This window comes from Diadema antillarum, unplaced genomic scaffold (genome assembly GCF_040938485.1).
Source record: "Diadema antillarum isolate AM-2024a unplaced genomic scaffold, OU_Dant_1.0 scf00000226, whole genome shotgun sequence".
In the NCBI taxonomy this organism is placed as follows: domain Eukaryota; kingdom Metazoa; phylum Echinodermata; class Echinoidea; order Diadematoida; family Diadematidae; genus Diadema; species Diadema antillarum.
In genome coordinates this window covers 1,697,263-1,708,770 of record NW_027271115.1, presented here as the reverse complement: position 1 = coordinate 1,708,770, position 11,508 = coordinate 1,697,263, and the positions used below count along the sequence as shown (strand labels likewise).

The following is an 11,508-nucleotide window of genomic DNA, read 5'->3' as shown; positions in this document are numbered from 1 at the left end:
AAGGCGTTAGTATACTCTCGTTGGTTAAATGAGTCAATTGATCATTATTAATGCAAAAGAAAGAAACAACCACTTCAGTCTTAACCGGCACCATATTGATAACTTATATTGTGTGTGTTGATAGAAATTAGATGTGACTGAAGTACAAAGATCACAATCATGATTATCTCGATCGTGTCATGATTTATTTATTATGAAATCTTGTGAATTAATGCACAATTTGCATATAATGTACGTGAACACCAATCTCTTGAATAAGCAGCATAGACATTGATAGAAAGAATAAAGTGTACCTGAAACCGTGCAGAAACATACCGTTACAATATGTTTACAATAACAATGTGCGTATTAACACCAAACTGCAGAATGGAATTTGCAAGTTAGCAAAAAATAATCAGTTGGTAAATCAGTTCAGGATTTTAAACCATAGTGTATTATGTACTGATATTTCGATGGAGTCCGTGAGCTTATCTATCTATTACAGAAGGAAAGGTTCCGAAATCATGGGATATAGCAAAAGTAATGGCACTTTATTAAGATTTTAAAAATGGAAATAGGCCTACAAACGTAACAAAATATATTGTTCGAAAACTCATAATTTCTGTGTCAGTCGTTCTATTTGACTGTTAAAATATGCTTGACGATTGACTTTCCATCTAATCATCTTACTGTTGTACAAACAAAACATCTTCCTACCAAGCACCAGCTGTGTAATATAGCATACTAGAAATAATGACATTGACGCTGTTCTCAAGGTCATATCGATGATGTTAGATTCAATTATATACCATTCAATTCATTTGTTCTTCATTCTCATTTTTCTTCCAACAAAACACAACACGGAATAAATCAGGAATCGTATCATAAGCATAATAGAATGTTCCAAAGGTAAACGATAATTAACAACAAGAGATATACATACATACCGGCAAAATACTAAGTTATGTTCAGACGAGGCAAAGAGAACTGAGAGGTCCACCAAAAAAAAAAAAAAAAAACAGTGCTTGCATGCAAATTGTGAACCACTCAAGAGTTTCTTTAAAAAATACTTCCTGTAATTACAAATACTTAACACAAAATTAATGAAGACAAAATGGGACAAAACAGCAGAAACCAACAACATGACATGACTAAACTGAGGGGATACAATTGAAATGAATAGGGCAAAAACGAAACTAAAGGAAGAATAAGAAAGAAAGAGATAGAATGCCTACATGCTGAACAAGAGAAACGGAAGAGGGGATTGAGGAGGTGCTTCGCACAGCTGGTGACTGCACGCAGCCGTGCATCATGCACCCCTATCACATCTTTCTGTGATATATGAATTCTCGATCATACAATGTCACTACATGAAGAAAAAACTAAAAAATACAAAATAAGATTTAACCACATGCATCAGAAATGAGTCTGTCAATTACTTTTACAGGGATATTCCCATTACTGAAGGTATTTGTAGACCTTGTTCCTGCAAAGCAGGCATGTGACTGTAATCAACTGTGTACCTTCCTATGTTGTGCTTATCGACACTAAATACAATGCATAGCAGGGGCGGATCCAGGAATTCCGTAAAGGGGGGGGGGGGGTGCACAAACATAATTTCTGGTACAACTTCGGTGTTTCATCTCATTTTTTTTCTTTTGATTTCTTTTGTTTTAACAACAAATAAAGAGGGGGCGCGCCCCGGTGCGCCCCCTCTGGATCCGCCACTGCGTCGTGTAGACAAGAACTTTCGCGTGCATTTCGATTTCTCGAGAATTTTTGGTTTTGCAGTCCGTCGATAGAATATAAAATTCAACGCACTGCTAATACTGCATAACAGGCAACAATGTGAGAGGAGAGATTGAATGTTAGGTAGGGAGAGAGAGTATGTGTGAGTGGGGGGGGGGGGAGGAGAGGGAGGGAGGAGTGTGGGGAGCATGAGAGGTGGAGGGGAGATCCGGATGCAACAGGTGGTTGTTACAATACACTATTTCCACTGTTACGCCAACACTCATCGGTATTCTACAAAAATCTACTTCAGCATTTTTCTCACATCGGAGAATTCAACAATTTTCATTCGATACGAAAATTATTTTTCATATATTTCAGCAATAAGCCCAGCTTATACTTATGGTACACAAACGCACACTACTTTCAGGTTGGAACCTATACACAGTGAACTCCGCATTGCTCTGTCGAGGGGACCTCGTCGATCAGCCAGTTCAGTGAGTATTGAATAAGCATACTAAATATTAGCTGAAGTTTTAGTTTCGGCTTGTTTTACTCCTCTCCTCTTTCGAATGAAATCGTTATGATATATCAACAATGTTCTCATCAAAATATGTATAAGAGTATTAAACCTGAACATCATCTAAAAGGAATAGATGTAATCACGTGCGTTTATAATTATGTCGAGCATACATTATTATGTAGGGCAAAGTTGGAGGAGACCATTATCAATTATCAATTAGCAATTTGCTTGACTGCGATGACTGCGTCTAGCCAATGGAGAATCTCATAATTCTCTCTTACTTTTTGCTGTGGGAACCACTAGTCTACTAATGTGAATGAATTTTACTATTTATGAATTAAAAAAGCAAAAAACATAGACCTTATCATGAATTAAAAAAGCAAAAAACATAGACCTTGACCCAGCAAAATCACCGTTGTCGGGAGTAGCAGTTGAGCTGCTGAACCTGGCTCGTCAGTTGGGCCCTCCCCATGGTGCGCTGACGCAGGCACGCTCGTGGACTTGTTGATACCAGTACCTTCATTAACGAATAAAGACAAACAAATTATAAAAACATTAGTTCAACCAAAGTCTAAAAATGACAAGTACACGCATATCAAAATGTCAGGAAGGCGTTTCTCCATCACGAACTTGATTCGAAACTACATTCAATTTTATTATAAATTACTAAGTATTCAGTGCGCCCAAAGCGAGGTAGCGCCCAAACTTCCCCAATTTTTCCACGATTGTCAAGATCGCACATCTGATTTAAGCCTAGCTACGATCTCCGATCAATAATTTTATACCAAGGCGTGACATTTTTCATAAAGAATGATATATTGTGACATAGGTTGTTAAATTTCGACGGTGGTGATTGAGAGCAATATGATTAGAATTCATTAATTCATTCACCGACAGTGAATATGAGAGGAAAGTGAAAAAAAAACTTGTCCCATGCAGCTAAAGTGAGTTGCAACCCTTTCTCCTTCCTGCTTAAATTACCTTGTTTTCCACGTCCTTTCCTCTGAGAGGACGGCATGATAAAACAAAATGCTGCTCAGTAAGGCCAGCTTCAATCCCAACCATTAGTTTTGATCACAAGTCTTACCTCACAGGGTCTATTACATTTGTATTTTTCATGACGATGTATTCTAAAATCTCAAAGTAAAATAAACACCAGACACAACGACGATTTCCACATTATATCAAGGCTTGAATGAGTTACTTACCACTAATTGGGACGCACTCTCCAAATGCATTCCGCTGTTCGCCAGGAGGGCACTGGGAAAACTCTTGACCCTAAACAGTTAAATGACACAGTGTGTAGTTACAAGAAAAAAGATATACAATACAGATACATAACATTTTTACAAAGTTTTGTCTCCTAACTATGGCTTGGACAGATTTTGTTTATTTCTCAGTGAGTGGTAACTCAAGTATTCCCTTAAAAATTCGTCGTTCGTTCTGACAATAATTTCTGAGACCGTCATCTTCATTGTTGCTTATGATGATGGTATTATGGTCTCTAACATTATTTTGTGTTATATTCAGGATTGCTTAATTTGCCTTTTCTTTCTTTAACGAGAGATACATGTGATTCTTAAGTTTGCATATGCACAAAATAAGACCTGCTCGTCTTCGTTTGGTTTCATCATGGAACAATGTCGTCCACTTTGATTGATCGTCAACGCAGAGGTCTGAGAAAGAGTGAGCATTTTATCATTTTTCAAAATTCCACTCCGTTCCCCCTCATGACACTGGTATCTACACAATGAAGTTAGCTTTGAATAAAAAAGAAGAAGATGATATATATTATACATAACAGAAATCTATGGTACCAGATAAAATATTTGCATTGAGATTGCCTCGTTAATGGACCGATTAAGCGCCAGTCATTAGACAAGGATTACCTCTTAGCGATTTCTAACAGTGGAAGAAAACCCATGGCACGCGGCCCCTCCCTCCACCGACTCTTTTAACTGACGCTTTATATCCTTCCCAATCAAAATCATAAAGCGACTATCATATTATTATGTTGCGTACCATTTTTGGCGTTCTTCCCTTCCCCTCCCTAGTTTGGAAACGGCCCATCGCCCCTGACTCAAAAAAATATTGACGTTTGGCATTGTCAAAAACACATTAAAAAAAGATATATCTCTTGGTCATGAAAAAAAAATAATGAAGCTGTGACATGCGTTAGAAGTGACGTTATCATTCTTCTAAATGCTGAACGACATTTAAATTCATAATGCGTTGGATGCATGGTTAATGTCACATCCTGCAACAAGATGCGTTGCCATGATTATGAAATTATCGGCAGTATAACAGACAGCTCCAAAAGTATTTTAGTTCAATGTCCGTTTGTTTCTCAGTTTGTTTGTATGTACACTGTGTATGTTTGTTTGTTTGTTTGCTTGCTTGTTTTTAATGCATGCGCTTCACATGTCGTGCTTCTTCCCTACCTGCCAATACAGCTTGGATCGTCAGTATATATGACAAATGTTCAGTAAGAATCGTTACACCCGCTCCATGCTTGTTTTGTATTTCTGCAGTTTGAGGCAGACTCACACTTCGCTCTCTGAAATAAACTCACAATCGAAAATCGATATACAGATTGCATCCCCCCATAACTGACGCAGTCGGTATGTATACGTGCAATAATCGCTGACCTGTTTAGAGTCCTGCATGCAGGATTTTCTGTCTATTACATTTTTTTTCGATAGTTAATTACATATAAGTATCATCGCATGTGGCTTGTATTGCGTGTATAGTTCTTTGTACAAGTAACAATTGAGTATCCATTTGACCATTTCATATGGAATACACCTTGCATATTTCTTTCCTTTTGTGTGTTTTTTACATGTATTGATACTGAACGTATGTCGAAGCTGAGGTTCCTTTATCATTTTATGTTTTTAAACAGAAGTTGAACAATTATTATTGAAGTGATATGATATAAATCAAAATTGTACGTATACCTACTTATCATGTATATATATTTTATCATAATATTATGTAATGTCTTCTTATCTGAAAAATAGCAGATGAGTGTATCATACAAACTGTATTGCATTGCTGCAATTTCTTATCTCCGTATCTATGTCACATTATCAACATATGACATAGAGTAAAGCTCACCCCCATTTTACAATTCCGACACTCCACAGACTCTCTCCTGGAAGTAGTATCACTGGTGAACATATTTTGTGTAACAACAGTAAGCATACAGCTTAACACATTTTGCTCCATTTTAAAAATAAGAGAAAAAATATAGCAATCTCAAAATAAGGGGGTGTAATGTTCATACTACAATGAAACACAAATTCACATCTATTGTCTATACTCCAAATGTAAAATCTCTGTATCGTCATGTAAGAATTAATCAAAGATAAAAGTGTCGTGGTATTTTCCTTCTCAAAATGTGCAGTGTACAACAGTTCAACTGCATGAATCAATGTTTGACTTTCTTTCCAGAAGTGATATCATTAGGGGACTAGATCGAACTGACAAGATTGACAGTGTCATCAGGTAGTTGATACTGAAAACGAAAGTATAATACATATTGTCAACATAGCACAAATTGAGGGGCTGTAGAGTGAATGTGCCGAGCAAACCATGCAGAAACATGAGAAAGTTGTCGTCGCGTTTGGGCCTCTATACCATTTAGAACAAAACGCATATATCTCACAGTTTCGAGAGCTGGAAATTAGTTATGAAAACAGGGAGTCGTCATTGTGGTAAATTTCCATTCATACAGCATGTCAATACCTCCTCCCCCCCCCCCCCCCCCGACTGCTATAATTTTATCAAGCTATACTGGGTTAAAACAAACCAACAATTATACAGTTTGCTTGTTTTATCCATAATAATAAATAAAGTGTCCGGACTGCGTACTGAAAAACCATCAGAAAATGCTTATTGCGCTATAATAGATTGTATAGTAGACTGCGTGTCATACAAGTGTCGCGGAGATATAATGCATCTGAGGAGGAGCAATTAAAAAGGATAAGTTTTAAATGTCCGAAGCTGATAAGTACTATTTGTGTAAACATTGTGTACACACAAATAAAAGCGGAGAGATCATGACTCTGCCTTTGATAGCAGCCTCATGCAGCGGATTAGCTTTTCGTTGCCGTCAGGACCGGCATCTCTTTCGGAGTGTACACATCCGGATATACATAGGCTTTTAAAATTACTGGTGTTGTCACACAAGACATCAAGCTATAGAAGCGTCTTCATTGAACACTGATATTATAAGCACTTTGACCCTTTATGTGCTTTGAGTGTTGATTGGCATAAAAAGAAAAAAAATCATAGCGCTTTACACATACAATGTCCAAGAACCCCTTGGCTTATAGCAGAGAATGGACAGAACTGACATTATTTGGCATAATAAAACTTAGATTTCCGACCATGCTATCTTAATCAAACACAAGCATAAAATAAAGCTAGAAGTAGAACTCGACATATTTTGACTGGAAATCGATATTTCACATAAGTAACACCTGGATCCAGAACTATAGAATAGCTTATGTGATGTCATGCTTGAGAAATATGCTGTGGCATTATTATGCGTCACTATGGAAGATGTTACATTAGCCTATGAAAAGACCTATACGTGACAAAAGTTGCGACATTATTATACGCGTTGACTGTGAAATTCGGCGTTGTGTGGTCAACACATTATATTTTCATTTTTACTTTCCATTTCCAAAATACATTGTACATGTAATACAAATTATTACAAAGCAACAGCAATCGTTTCTACAAGCAGATGACACATGATGTTACACTCTGACTCTGTCACACTCCGTGACAATATCAAACGGTTGTAACACACCCTCATATCCCAATCTGAACACGCAATCACATCACTTCAGCCATGAATCCTCTCCTGGTCAAAATCGACCAGTATTTTCGCTGTTGTTTGTAGGCCTAGTGATAGAGACAGTTGAAACAACAACAAACAAAAACAAACAAACAAACAAACAAACAGGCAGAATTTTTGCATGTCCTCCACACTCCAGTTTGACTGCAGGCTTCGGAAAAACGAGAAACAGCTGACAACGCAGCGCCTGAAACAATACACTTCATACCTGTATAGACACGAATAGGATGACAATGGCTGCAGCTCAGAGTTGGACCTTTCCAAACATCTTCCCCGGTGCTTTGAATTCTAGATGATTTTCTCTTTTTCCACGATACAGATGCAACTTCTCAAGTGAGGAGGAAAGGCGAATTGAGTTTTATAGTTTATCACGTGCGATGGAACCACTACGTGGTATGAAGTTACGAGGGTATGGCGTTGGCAGGCAGGCGCCGTCTCGATTATCGCGAAACACAGTGTCATGTGATGGGCTTTTGCCGGGCTTTTCGCTTCGGTGTTCGAGTTTCGTGTCTGTGAGGTGTGTGTGTGGTATGTGTGTTTGATGTGTGCTAGTAACCGCACGGATGTTGTAGCTTCATAGTGTGTGTGCGAGTAAGCGTGTGTGTGAAGCGTATTTCTGTGTGGGACGGTTTGTGTGTAGAGATACACACATTGTTCTTGTTTCCTTCTCTCCCCCCCCCCCCCCTCTCTCTCTCTCTTTGAAGAGGGAGAGAGGGAAAAAATCTGTTGCGGAATCACTCGCGCGTTGCTATCCAAATACATGTTGATCTGTTTTGATTTATGATACCCTCAACATCACTTTTGTTTCTGTTTCAGTCATATTAATGTGACTAACAAAAGACGTGGCGAGGGAATATGCAAGTTATGTTGAGTCGATGGGAACGTGCATTCCAATGTCTTTTGTTGAACTTTCAGCACTTTAGCAATGATTGACAGATGATGTCATCTCATGAATATGAATATTGATTGGTTTGGAAGGATTTTTTGTGGGCGTTCCCAAGTTATATGAAGAAAAATAGAAGAAAAAATCATTAAAAATATATCAAATGTTTCTAGATATTCGTTTCATCGCAAAAGTGATGTTGAAGGTATTATAAATCAACACAGATCAACATGCATTTGGATTTCAGGGCCCCTTTAATGCCGAAAATATTTGATGTGATATTTAGAGTAGAATAAAACCGGCAATCTATTTGATGACATTTTTAGACTTAAAGAAGATTATGATAGGCTTGACAGACACCAAAAATGGTTTATGTATTTCTTTTCAATGCAATGACATGACCATTGTAGCGGAGTGGGATTGACAACGGCAATCAATTCGATATACAGTAATTGCTTAGTAATAACGGTCTCCTCCACCTTGTGTATGCCTCAAGATACGATGAAATGTTGAATATGAGCATAATTATATCATACACGTGAGTATATTCTATTTCTTTTGTGAGTATTGTTGGTATATTATTCTCATAATGAATATTGTTGGTTTTGTCATATGATTTCATTTGTAGAATTCGCTAGAAGTAGAGAAATAAAACAATGAAACTGAATATCTTTTCATTACTATGATACAAATCATTAGCATATTAAATGTTTGTTTCTGCGTTCTTTCTTGTCTCCTCCGACCACTTTCTTTATAGATGTCTGTACTAATCAGTGCCAAGGGAAGAAGATGTTGATTTTTTCGGCTCTCATGTTAGGGTTATAGGTAATCCACATTTCTGTTTCATACTGTTTCTGTTATACTTTCTTGATTTAGTTGCAAAATGATGGAGCGAAGTGTGTGCAGGTTGCAACGTGCATGCCTGCTTGCTCTGCGCACGAAATAATAAAGCGGTACTAATCTAATGGCACAGTATTGACGGGCTGCGAAAGCGGGGCTGCGAAACGGGACTGCATCAGCGCGGCATCAGACGCGGGGCGTGTTCGGGACTCACCGCAGTTGAGTTTGGCCATTCCGAGCAAGACGTATTATCTTGGGAGCTGAAATCGGCTTGAAAAAGGGTGTCGTGAAAGTGGCACATCCCCGTATAATGCAACACTCTGTGACATCATGCGTTCGTGTTTTATTATGCGTAGTTGATGCGACATTATCGGCCTAATATTCCTATTGGAACACGCGATCAAATCACTTTAGTCATAAATTTTCTACCGGTCAACAATCACAGTGCTAATTATAGATAGACACTATCACTGTTGCTTAAAGGTCTATAAATGGAGAAAAGGAATGAAATGGCAGATAGAATTTTCGCATGAAGGTAGCCAATGTCCTCCGCATGACTGCATTTGACTGCATCGTCAGGCTTTTGAAAAACGAGGAAACAGCTGAATACGTTTCCTATTAAGAAGCGGGAGAGGGAAAGGTAATCAATATGACATCGTCACAAAATTGTCTGTAGGTGTAAATAGGATGGCAATGGCTACAGCTTGGAGTAGGACTTTTTCAACCTTCAAAGATGCAGTTGCAACTTTTCAAAATGAGGAGCGAAGGCAAATTGAGTTCAACGGAACCACTACTCGGTGTGAAGTCATGGCGTCGGTAGTAGAGCTAGGGAGAAGCCTTGACAGGTCAATGGCCTTTGCTTCTTCCTCCACACCCTGTATTGCATATGATTGACATGTTGTCCTGTATTGTTCATTCTTTTTTTTAACCAGTTGTTCAAGTTGTGGAAATAAATGAAATGAAATGAAATGAAATAAAATGAAATATAGCGCGTTTACACCGAGCACGTTAGTACGGGCCGGGTGTTTTGTTTTGGTGCGCCAAAAGAAAGCATGTCTGGCATGGTTCTGTTACAATAATATCACTTCCCCGCTAATAGTTTGTCACAAAATCAATCTTCTACTGTTGATTTTAATGCTTTTGATTTTGACAGAAGAATAAAAAATTTTTGTGTTTTTTACCGGATTACTAATTCTTTTATGTAATAGAACCAGATATGATTCATTTTGGCGCACCATAGGAAAACACCCGACCCGTTGCCCGTAGCGTGCTCGGTGTAAACGCGCCATTAGGCCGATGAACGTATTGTCCTTGCCGGTGTGTGTGAGCTTGTATCTGTGTGTTTTTATGTCTCTGTGTGTGACGGTTTGTGGGTGAAGGTTGAGATAAATTATTAGTTCTTGTTTCCTTCTCTCTCTCCCTCTCTCTCTCTCCCTAGTTTTCTCCCTCTCTCTCCCTCTATCTTCTTTACTTCTACCACTCTCTTTGGAGAAAAAAAATCACTTGCGGAATTACTCACGTAGTTGTCTTCACTTAAGAACAAGAGCCTCAGAACGCACACACACAAACTTTTGGCTAGTCAAAAAAAAAAAAAAAAAATCGAAAAAAAAATTGGGAAAAAAATTACAACACCCATGATTTAAAATTTCCAAAAATTCCGCCCTTAAATTCTTCCCGTCTGAGGAGTCTTGACCTTGACACCCCCGGTCCCGCAGTGCCCCCCCCCCCCCCCCACCACTGAAAAATGTTACTCGGCCCCTGAAGAATTTGTTAATTGTATGTGTGTGAGACACATACAGGGGAGGAAAACTATCTCTTACTGCGTTGAGATTACTGGATTAAAATTTAATGATATACGATATTAGGAAACGTCATGTGAACGGACTAAGAAGGTCATGGTTGTACACTGTGGTCATGATTCCATTCACAGTATAGGAGTGCAATGTTTTTCTTAACGTCTTAGAGGTATACGTTGTTATTCAAGCATAAATCTAGCATAAATTACGTCCAATTACAGTCGGTTTCAAATTTGCAGACAGAGAACAAACTTTGACGTGAGGAGAGACCTCACAGGGCAAAACAGGAATGAAATTGCAACATGTTTTGATTTGGGTGGTGCTGTTGATTAGACAATAATACGATGTGCTACTGTTTCATTTGTCACTTTGTAAACATATACAATGATTATGATATTGCATTGGATAATAAATTTGAATTCATTCACTCATTCAAAATCGCATATCTTTGAAAACGCAACCTCAATGCGGAAGAAGACAAGGCGTTAGTATACTCTCGTTAGTTAAATGAGTCAATTGATCATTATTAATGCAAAAGAAAGAAACAACCACTTCAGTCTTAACCGGCACCATATTGATAAATTATATTGTGTGTGTTGATAGAAATTACTCTCTAAAACAAATCGAGTGAAAATATTCACTCTTAAAGGAGTGAATTCAAAAAAGAGTGAATTTAGAGTGAAATTGGAGTGAATTTTGAGTAAAAATGTTCATTTTCACTCATTTTGGAGTGACCTCAAGGATCACTCGAAGATTTAGAACACTAATCTCTTGAATAAGTAGCATAGACATTGATAAAAAGAATAAAGTGTATCTGTAACCGTGCATAAACTTACTGTTACATTATGTTTCCAATAACATCATTTGCGTATTAAAATCGAACTGAAGATTG

General features: G+C 37.9%; 1 long non-coding RNA gene across 1 annotated transcript; it reads right to left on the bottom strand.

The window, feature by feature from the left end:
• Window positions 1-2,211: 2,211 nt before the first annotated feature.
• LOC139724704 (uncharacterized) lies at window positions 2,212-7,506 on the bottom strand. Its single transcript, XR_011710479.1, has 3 exons — window positions 7,306-7,506; window positions 3,439-3,508; window positions 2,212-2,747 (listed from the first exon to the last, which is right to left on the bottom strand). It is a non-coding gene; the product is annotated as an uncharacterized lncRNA (long non-coding RNA).
• Window positions 7,507-11,508: the final 4,002 nt, after the last annotated feature.